The sequence below is a fragment of the Podarcis vaucheri genome (assembly GCF_965113315.1).
Source record: "Podarcis vaucheri genome assembly, chromosome: 10".
NCBI lineage: Eukaryota > Metazoa > Chordata > Lepidosauria > Squamata > Lacertidae > Podarcis > Podarcis vaucheri.
In genome coordinates, this window is record NC_138748.1 from 59827426 (window position 1) to 59838789 (window position 11364).

Here is an 11364-nt window from a genome sequence, read left to right on the forward strand (position 1 = left end):
GATGGAAGAAGGCACTGCATTCAGCAGAGGCTGGCCTGTCAGACCAAATGGTGATGCTGCCCCACCAACCTCAAACAACCCTCACCTGCGTGCCTTCTTCCTTACAGCCAGCACTGCCAATCAACTTCCTCCTCCTTCATCTCAGTCTTGCCCCTGTATCACTCGGGAGGGAGGAAGGTGTGTTGCATGGACTAGAATTATATGGCTGATTTCTGCCCTACACATCTCAGTAGGACACCAGCCTCCACTGCTTCCATCCAAACCCAGCTTCTGGGCTTCCCAGAGAAATCTGGTGGACAAAGGATGCTGGATGAAGTGGATGTTTGGACTGATCCATCAGTCTGCTGCTTCTCACTTTATGATGTCTTGTGTTTACTGGTATACTAGCCTGAAATGTAGCAAACCAGTGGCACTGGGATACACAGTCCTATGTGTCTTGGGGCCTTAGGATGAGTTCCTCAGAAGAAAGTTCCTGTTCAGGAATTGACCTTCTGGAATAAATGGAGGCATTGTGTGTGTGTTGTTGCCATAGGGTTTATTTTTAGTATCAGAATGCTAACTCCTTTTTTTCTTTTTTTAGCTCCTGTGTTTTCACAGTTACACATTTGCGCTGTGAAAAAAGCAGACCACAGAAGTGGGGGCACTGCCTGGAATTGTAACTTTTGCCCTTTGGCTTAGCTAGCTAAACATTGCGATTCTCTCACCGCAAAGGAAGCATTTAATAAAAACAAAAAAAAGAGAGGAAAGGGTGACTTGAAGACTATGCTGACCAGGAGGTTTATTTGTTTTGCATTCCAGCCATGTAGCTAGTCAGCTTCAGAAACCCAAGTGGAAAACTGCTCCTCACAAATGAGGACTGGGAAAACCAGGCATAGTTCAGTGTGAGCTATCAGCATCTAGCCTAGAATGTGGGTGGTCGGATGCAAAAGAAGACTGGGCTCCTACATCTTTAATAAGAACATACCTGGAGCAATGTTCTGTTTCCATCAGCAGACAACCAGATGCCTTTGAGAACTCACTAAGGATGCCATGTGGTCATTAGCCCTCTTCTCCTGTTCTTTCATAGCAACTGCAATTCAGAGGTATGGTGCTTGGGATTCTGGACACAACACATAGCCATTGTGACTAGCAGTCACTGATAAAAGTAAAGGGACTCCTGATCGTTAGGTCCAGTCGCGGACGACTCTGGGGTTGCGGTGCTCATCTCACTTTATTGGCTGAGGGAGCCGGTATACAGGTTCCAGGTCATGTGGCCAGCATGACTAAGCCGCTTCTGGCGAACCAGAGCAGCACACGGAAACGTTGTTTACCTTCCCGCCAGAGCAGTACCTATTTATCTACTTGCACTTTGACGTGCTTTCGAACTGCTAGGTTGGCAGGAGCAGGGACTGAGCAACAGGAGCTCACCCCGTCGCGAGGATTCAAACTGCTGACCTTCTGATTGGCAAGTCCTAGGCTCAGTGGTTTAACCCACAGTGCCACCCGCGTCAGTCACTGATAGCCTTATCTAATTGTTTAATCCCCCTTTTAACAACCATCTAATTTGGTGGCAATCACCACATCTTGTGGAAGTGAATCCACCAATTTAGGGCCTAGGCTAGAACAAAAATAAATTAGAACATAAGGAAATTATGGATGGCAGAGGTATAAGGGGTGTTCACACATTGCATTGAACAAGTGTACAATCAGCGGGCCTCTTCAGATTACCTATAAATTAAGCCTCCATTTTGATTTGCTTGCACAAAGCTTATGTGGTACAGTGGAACCTCGGTTGTGTAATGTAATCTGTTCCGGAAGACCGTTCGACTCCCAAAACGTTCAACAACCGAGGCGCAATTGCCGGTCGGCAAAATTCATTGGAAAAATGGAACAGCGCGCCTCAGAAGTCGTTTGAGGTGCATTTGGAAACAGAAGCATTCACTTCCGGGTTGTCGGTATTTGGGTTCCAAATTGTTCAGCTTCCAAAGCATTTGACAACCAAGGTTCCACTGTACAGCAGTTAATTCCAGCTTGTTTTGAGATGTGTAAACGCCCTGCAAGTAAATCTGGATGAGTGTTCAAAATTGTGCGATCTGCCAAGTGATGTAGAGGACAATGCATGGGGAGGGTAACTCTAGACCCCCAAGTGTTTGGTGCACTTCAGGGAACACAGCAGTGCTGCTGTGCATGAGAAAGATATAAGTTGCAAATGATCCGAGGGGGAAGAGCTACTGCTGAGAGGAAGCCAGGCTGAACGGGAAAGTGAGCTGAGGGAGGAGTTAGCAGCCAGCAGCCTTCAACCGTGGCTCATTGCAGCTTCTGGGAGCTCATGACCAAGAGCTCACAAACAGGACTTGCAAACAGGGGTGCTAGTGAGGGAGTTTGGCATGGGAGCTTAAGGGAGAGGCCTAGAGTAATGTCTCATGGTGTGCATAGGACCAAGAGACATGGAGGGTGAGGGAATGATCCGCAACACCTGTGCCTGGAACTTAGCCCAGCAGCTAACTCAATCACTGGTATCTCCAGTTAAAAGGACCAGGTAAAAGATGATGTGAAAATGGTTTCCATCTGAGACCCTGGAAAGCCATTGCAAACATCTGCTCTGCCATGTAGAAGGTGCCAGTTTAATCCCTGGCATCACCAGACAATGTCTAGGAAAGAACCACAACCAGAGTGAACAATGTAAGTCTAGATGGACTGATGGTCTCAACCAGTATAACACAGCTATGTATGTTCAGCTAAGCCTGCTGTGGGTTTTTCTGTCACCGCTGACCTGGCCATCCTACAGGGACTGTAAAAATCTCACAACAGCTGGCAGGGGGTGAGCTTCAAATATTGATTTGGACTAACCAGCCAGTTATTCAGCTGCAGGCTTCTAGATACTACAGAATGTTGAATCCATATGGGTTTTGTTGAGAGGATTTCTCCCTCCTGCTCACAGAGACTTTTTTTCAAACTCCAAATTGAATTTTGTTTTTGTTTTTTCCCCATTGGGGATGCAATTTTGTTTTTCACATGCCTGAACCCCAGAGACCTTTTGTCCTTCACTTTGAGTATAAAAAGGTTGTTCCAGAGAAGTGGCCCTAGCTCAGGCTTGAGGAAACTTAGGTGTTCAGAAGTTGTTAGACTACAATTCCCATCAGCCTCAGCAAAGGATGATGGGTATGGTAGCCCAACAACATAAGGAAGGCCACAGGTTCCCCACCCATGTTCTATGCTATGGATGCAACTTAGGCTTCTGGTGGCAAAGGTGAATCTTTTAGCATCCCTTAATTGCAATCCTGATCCTAATTGTGTCCCATCAGCTATTGCTGAACTTCAACTCCCATCAGCTCCAGCAAGCATGGCCAATGGCCCCCAATGATGGATGTTGTAGTTGATCAACATCTGGAGGGCCAAAGGTTCCCCACATCTGCACTAGATGAAAGGTAACATTCAAGCAAGGTTCATAGCTGGCCACATGACATTGTCCACAGAGGAGTTTCTTTCCTTCTTCTCAGTCATCCTAGTTCTTGTCAGTTTGCGCATAAAACACTGCCTGGTGTTTCAAAGTTGCATCGTCAGCCCTTTGTGATGTTTAGACGTGGAATGAAAATGCTTCTATTTTGGCCTCCTGAACCTCCTGTCCTTTAGTTTAAAAAAATCCATGTTTAGAACCCAGCTGACATTTTGATGCATGATTGACACTGTGCAGCTCACTTTTCTGTAACTATTCTGGCTCTGTAAAGTAACAGTGTCCCATAAAGCAGGCTGAAGATCATGGTTTCCTATTTTAAAAGGTGGTGCTGTGTGCAAGTTTACCTCATATCTTCATAAGTGGAAGGGAGGGAGAAAAGAAGGGAGGGAGGAGTCTGGAATGTCCTTAATAGTGTAACTAGACTTGACCGTCAACTCAGGGATGCTACAGAAAATAATGCTGAGACCCCTTCTTCTTCCTTATAATGTGGAAGTGCATGATAAGACCAGGGGTATAGGGTCTGGGACCGAAGACTATTTCTGCAACAGGGTCCCTACAAGGTGTCTGTCTCCAGCCTCCCACAACTGTCCAAACAGCATGAAAGGATAGCTTTTTAGCCACTGTAAGCTCCAACACTGAATGGGACTTGGGTGGCGCTGTGAGTTAAACCACAGAGCCTAGGACTTGCCGATCAGAAGGTCGGCGGTTCGAAGCCCCGTGACGGGGTGAGCTCCCGTTGTTCGGTCCCTGCTCCTGCCAACCTAGCAGTTCATAAACACATCAAAGTGCAAGTAGATAAATAGGTACCGCTCCAGCCAGAAGGTAAACGGCGTTTCCGTGCGCTGCTCTGGTTCGCCAGAAGCGGCGGCTTAGTCATGCTGGCCACATGACCCATCAGCTGCATGGCAGCTCCCTCGGCCAATAAAGCGAGATGAGTGCTGCAACCCCAGAGTCAGTCACGACTGGACCTAATGGTCAGGGGTCCCTTTACCTTTAAGCTCCAACACTAAGCATTTAGGAACACTGAAAACACAAGGTGTTTAATTTTCAATACAGTGGTGTGCAAGTTTCTTTTGGGTTTTTTAAACTATATTTTACTACCAGGGAGTGCCTGGTGCTGCCCAGGAATTTTTAGAAAGCAAAAATATATTGTGGTTTTTAAATGGATTGTGTAATTTGTGAGTTTGGGCCCATGACACCAGAAATGGGGTGGAGCCATGCCAATGGTGCCTGGTGTCAGAATGGAGCCTGGTGTCCAAACAAAGACAAAGACCCCTACGCCCTACCTGGGGAATCCTCATGCCAAGTTTGGTGACAATATCTCAGGAGGCATCCAAACCCATAGAGAACAAATTCACCCTAGGGTCCCAGGATGGGCTACAATGATTAAAACACAACATTAATATTAAAACACAACATTACACACTATTAAAAGCAGTTTTGTAATTTAAAAATAAGGTAGGTCTTAAAAATTGGCATCTCAAGCGACAAAAGGCACGGCGAAGAGGTACATCTTCAGCATTCACTGAAAACCGAAGGTACCAGATGCAGTTCTGTGGAAAGGGAGTTCCACAACTTGTTACCTACAATGAAACGTCATGGGAAGCACAACTTAACTCACTCGGAAAGAAAATATTGGAGCGCTCAAAGGCATGTATGTGCACAAAAAAATAGTAGATCTAGCTGCAGGGGCAGAGGAAGGGGGGTGCGGTGGACATGGGCCGCCCCCAGTGTCACCACTGAGGGGGTGACAAAATGCCGGGTGGCACTCACCATGGGGCCTGCAGCGCACCCAAGCCAAGTGTCTCTCCTGGGAGAGACGCGGTGGCTTAGGCGCGCGCCGGCTCTGCGCTGCCCAAATGGTTCGCCAGCTGCCTCCCCCCTCCCAGCTGTAGGGCTGCTGAGTGGGAGGAGGCAGGCAGACTCTGGAGGGCCCGCAACACACCCTGTCCCTATGGGCAGCTCGCCCCACTCTCACCCCGCCCATAGGGGTTGCTTGCCCTGCCCCCTGGGCGCATCCCCCAAGGCCCCTGAGCGGCTTCCTCTGCCGCTGTCTAGCTGAAGGCAACATTTGAGGTGAGCATTAATTTTTACAATGCCTTCCCAGAATGGCATCATGTAAGGCATTCTGGGGCACTGCAAGAATGTTTATACAGTGGTACCTCAGGTTAAGAACTTAATTCATTCTGGAGGTCTGTTCTTAACCTGAAACTGTTCTTAATCTGAAGCACCACTTTAGCTAATGGGGCCTCCTGCTGCTGCCACGCCGCCGGAGCACGATTTCTGTTCTCATCCTGAAGCAAAGTTCTTAACCCGAGGTAATATTTCTGGGTTAGCAGAGTCTGTAACCTAAAGCGTATGTGACCTGAAGTGTATGTAACCCGAGGTACCACTGTACTGTAGAGATGCAGCCATAGTCAAAAAGCATCAAATAATCAAATGCAGAGGAACATTACCATTTAAAGTTCAGTCCTAAATAATCCCCTCTGGCCCACCAGAGAAGAGCACCACTGGTTCAAATACATCTTTCATAAGCAGAGAAATTCGTTTCTGATTTAAGTAATCTCACAAAATGCCACACTTGTGGCATATTTTTGGCTCTTGCTAATAATCATTCAGATGAAAGTGCTTTATCATGCTGCATGCTGCAATTAAGACAGTTAGCGTTTGGCCATAAGTTTTTTTGTTTTGCTTTTATGGTGCAATGCAATGATGCTAATATGGTTTCATAAGCACCCTGCCAAATTTTTCCTTTTATGACCAGATCCCAGTCGCACAAAGGAGCTGTTTTACGACCGCTGTTGACAATAAAGATGAATGCTTTTGAGTGTCCTCCAGAAAGATAGTTGAAATCTCAGACAGATTTGATTTAATTCAACGTCTGCTATTTCTGCAACTTGCAAGTCATGGTGCTGGAGCCGGATGTTGTCCTGAAATAGAAAGATGACAAAGGTTGAAACTCCATTAAACAATGCATGATAAATTGCATTTATTTGGGGTTTTTTATACCCCACATTTTTCCCTTAGGCGGCTCAAGGTGGCTTACAGATAAAGCCAATACTTTCTAAAACATTGGAAAAAACATTAATTAAAAACAGTTAAACATTAATAGAATTACAACATATAGAATCTGTTTAAAACATACAAATAATTTCAATAAAAACAGCACAGCACCAGCCCTCTCATTAAAAGCATCACTTTCCAAAAGCCTGTTGGAACAAGGAAGTGTTCACCTGCTAGTCGAAGGAGGGAGCCAGTCTAAATTCTCTAGGGAAGAAGTTCCAGAGTCTAGGAGCAGCCACCAAGAAGGCCCTTTCTGGTGTCCCTACCAAGCATGCCTGTGCGAGTGGCGGGACTGAGGGAAGAGCCTCCCCTGAAGATCTCAAAACCTGGGCAGGTTTGTATGAGGGGATACATTGTGTAATTTATGTAATTAATTGCGGAAATTGCATAAGGCACATTGTCATGACATTATCCCAGCAAATACTGGTCATTTTTACTGGATTGATTTCCATTCAGGACATGGGATGAATAAGGGAGCACCAGCCATTTCTGCTCCCATTGTGATGGAATTCACTGACATCCCTCCTGGAAAGAAACCCTTGATTTAAGGGTGTTGAAAGTGGTATGATTGGCATGCAGCAGGTCGCCAGTTCAAGTCTCCCTTGAGGCTCACGGCCTGAGAGCCTGGGAGCCAGGGATGCAATTTCTGCATTGCCTCGGAGTCCCAAGGGCCCAATTCTGGGTTTCTTCCATACTCCCATAAGCTTTGCAGGGAATCCATCTTCTCATCCTATTTCACCCACCTTCCCATAAGCATCGCCCCAAAATAAAACTGTGTGCGATTGAGAACAGTTACCGGATCATTAAATATGGAAGGCTGTTTTGTGTGTCTTCACACGGTAGTTTATGGTCCCCGAGAGGCTTTCTTTTTTTATTTCCTGCACTATCTCTGCAATTAACAAAATTACTCGGTTCCATTTAAAACTCACGCACCCACATTGCAGGCATTGTTTTGTGAAGAGCATTCGAAACGCCATTGACATTCAGTAATGTCGAGGTGTGTTACTAATTATTCCCAGCATGAACACCTCCTAGTACTTAGGATTTATCATGAATACTTATGATTTGATAATCACTCTTTTTCACACAGAGACAAATCTTTTCGGTCTAGGGAGATTTATTGTTTCCAAAGCCGCAAAATAGCCCACTGGTTTGGAAATAGTAGCTAATGCATACCACCTACTGGTAATAATGATATTTAATATTTTTAGCCCTGATTTGGCATTCGTACTGGGCTGAAGTTGGATCCTCATTCCTCCTTGGCAATTCCTGGGCCCTTAATTCAGTACAGAGAGGCATGTATAAAATGGATGCTTAAATAAATATTAATAGATGTAGCACTCAACTGAGGGAATGATACAACATTCAATTAACAGAGACACAACATTCAATTTACCTGCAATATGAAATGCAAGGACTAATACATTTCAGGAAAGGGCAGAATAGCATGATGCAGATAACAACCAATTTGTGTGCAAGGTGGGTGGCTTCCTCAGTAGGCCAGGCCCATGCCAAAAACACCTGATATCTTATTAGAATAGTGTCCTTTCATGTATACCCTAATATATACCATATAGTCCGAATATATGGGGACATTGAATATAGGCCATAACCCTAAAATTACATCTCTTTGAAAGGAGAATATATATTCCATATTGGCCTGAATATAAGCCTCACTTCCGACCCACCCACCCCCCCCCCGGCCCCAAATTCCGACTGTGAAAAGTTAAAGAGCGGCTTATATTCGTGATTACAGTATGCAATCAGGAGCGTGGGGCAAACAGTGCCAGGAATGCAGCAAAGCGGCCCCGGCCCGTGCGTAATCCCCCATCCTCTCCCCCAACACCGGGAAGGGAGAGAGAGAGGAAAGGAAAGGGAAGGGAAAGACCACCAGCAATACAGTGTGACTCTACCCACCCCACCCCCAATATGCAGCCAGGAGCAGAGCAGAGAGGAATGGAGCAGCTTATATTTGGTTATTTTTTTCCTCCTCCCCCTCCAATTTTAAAGGTGCGGCTTATATTTGGGCCAATACGGTATATAACAGAACCAAGTACTGAGCCATTAGGGACACAGGTGGTGCTGTGGGTTAAACCACAGAGCCTAGGGCTTGCTGATCAGAAAGTTGATGGTTTGAATCTCTTTGACAGGGTGAGCTCAGGTTGCTCGGTCCCTGCTCCACCTAGCAGTTCGAAGGCACGTCAAAGTGCAAGTAGATAAATAGGTACCACTCCGGCAGGAAGGTAAACAGCGTTTCTGTGCGCTGCTCTGGTTCGCCAGAAGCAGCTTAGTCATGCTGGCCACATGACCCGGAAGCAGTATGCCGGCTCCCTCGGCCAATAAAGTGAGATGAGTGCCACAACCCCAGAGTCGGTCACGACTGGACCTAATGGTCAGGAGTCCCTTTACCTTTACTGAGCCATTAAGGGCCATTGACAATGAAAAAGAGCCATCCTTCTCCAGGTTCTGAGGATCGGACAGAGACGGGAGAATTGGCAGGTTGCCCGGATAACAGGGGACTCAGCTACATTAGGAAAAAACAATGATTTGAATGCGCTATAAACATGCAACACCAGATGGTGCTAGAGAGCAGGGAATTTGTATATATGATTTTCCATAGGGTTTATTATCTCTTTTTTATAACTAGGTTCTGACTTATTTATAGTGTTTTTCCCCCTGTGAGTAGATCCACCCAGGGACTGGCTTGAAGAAGATCTAGCTGTTCTGCAACCCCCTGGAAAGCTGAGTGAGATTGCACTCCTTGCAAACTTACACAGGTCCCATTGAACTAAATGGGACTGGCTTTGAAGCAACATGTGTAGGCTTGAGTTTGGCTACTCCCATCTGGTGCTCTGACTTTGAATCTGGCCACTCTATCAAGCCCTTTTGTCTGCAGCACACAGTAATGCAACCCTCCTCCTTTTCTACTTAAGAGGACAATGCCACCATCAATTCTACTTCTAAAGGAAGTTGAGGGAACTTGTGAAGGAGTCTCTCAATAAGTGAACTTAGTGCTATCCTTTTTATGATTCTGCTTTATGGCTACCCGCATGATCTTCCCATCTCTGTCTTTTTAATTGAATTCGGGGGACAAAGCTTCCGTTCCGTCTGAGCCCTATATATTCCATGACAGGATGCAATGAAATGTGCAAGGGAGGAAAGAGAAGGAATAAAGGATACAGTGACACATTACCCCAAATTATGACACTCTGGGAAAGAAGGAAAATGAGGTGTGTGTGTGTATGTATATCCTAGCTGCACTTGCCTCTAATTTTATACCTGGGAGATAAAGTCAAACCCTGGGTCTGGCTTGACCTTGAAAGCCACTTCTTTAGCATAGTTGATGCTTCTGCTTTTATGGCCTAGCTGAAATTGCTCACAGCTTTCAGATTTCACTTTAGCTTGCATAGGGAAGGTCTTTCCCATTTCATTACTTCTTTGGCACTTGCAATGATTTTGGTTAATTAAAAAAAGAAACCCAATGTTTTTGCCCACTACCATGACAACTGGGATCTAGTGAGCCATCCAGGTTTTTTTGATCCACAAGATATGATTTGCTGAAGCTCAACAAGATTATAACCTGTATATTATGTGTCATGGCCTGATCTTACCTTCACCAGCCCAGGCAAATGCACTAATAATAATAATAATAATAATTTATTACTTATACCCCTAGCCACTCTGGGCAGCTCCTAACAGAATATATATATATATAAAAACGATAAAACATCAAACATTTAAAACTTCCCTAAACAGGGCTGCCTTCAGATGTTTTCTAAAAGTGAGGTAGATGTTTATTTCCTTGACATCTGATGGGATCAAACCTATCCATTCTTAAGGAAATCAGCCCTGAGTGCTCACTGGAAGGACAAATCCTGAAGATGAGGCTCCAGTACTTTGGCCACCTCATGAGAAGAGAAGACTCCCTGGAAAAGACGCTGATGTTGGGAAAGATGGAGGGCACAAGGAGAAGGGGACAACAGAGAATGAGATGGTTGGACAGTGTTCTCGAAGCTACCAGCATGAGTTTGACCAAACTGTGGGAGGCAGTGGAAGACAGGAGTGCCAGGCATGGTCTGGTCCATGGGGTCATGAAGAGTCGGACATGACTAAACAACAACAACAAAAAGCCAGTGTGAGCTATCACCACATCCGGTGGCAGAACATATTGCAGCTTAACTGGTTCAAACAGCTCCTGTGAAGTTAGAGTCAGATCAGGAATGCCAGAGCTGAAATCCTAACTCTGCAAGCAGCATGATGGGTGATAGTGGTTTACTCACTGAAGTCATTTCCTCAGTTCTCTGCCTGTAAGATGGAAATACTAGCAGTCAATGTTGCAAGACCTGTGTCAAGACATAAGGCTTACAAAGCAATCTGTAGACTAAATATCATTATTCACTATAATCATTAGCATCATCATTCTACAGTTTGAGTTTCGAAGTTTGGTTTGCAGCCGTTAATCCTGGATGCCTGTCAGACTCTGCTGAAGCAGGACTGCTCTTTGCTACTCACTGTCCATATAGGGCCATGGGAAGCAGAATGAAAATTGGGTCACATTTCAAACTAGCTTTGACGTTCAGTGGGAGCCAAGGAGGCCTCCCTAGGGCTTAAAAGGAAAATATTAAAAGAAAGCAGCAAACATGATAACAGGCTTCAGGGCCAACTCTGGGGTGGTGGAAACAGGGTTGGTCATTTTCTGGGGCCCCAGAGGGCCCACGATGCTGACCTCATCACTCTTTCCACTTGGCACAGAGTGTCAAAGATGATCACATGTGGCCTAAGAGAGTTAAGATTTAAAAAGGATGTGTACAAAAAATGGAAAAGGGGGGAAACCACCAAAGAGGAATTCAAACAAATAGCCAGCA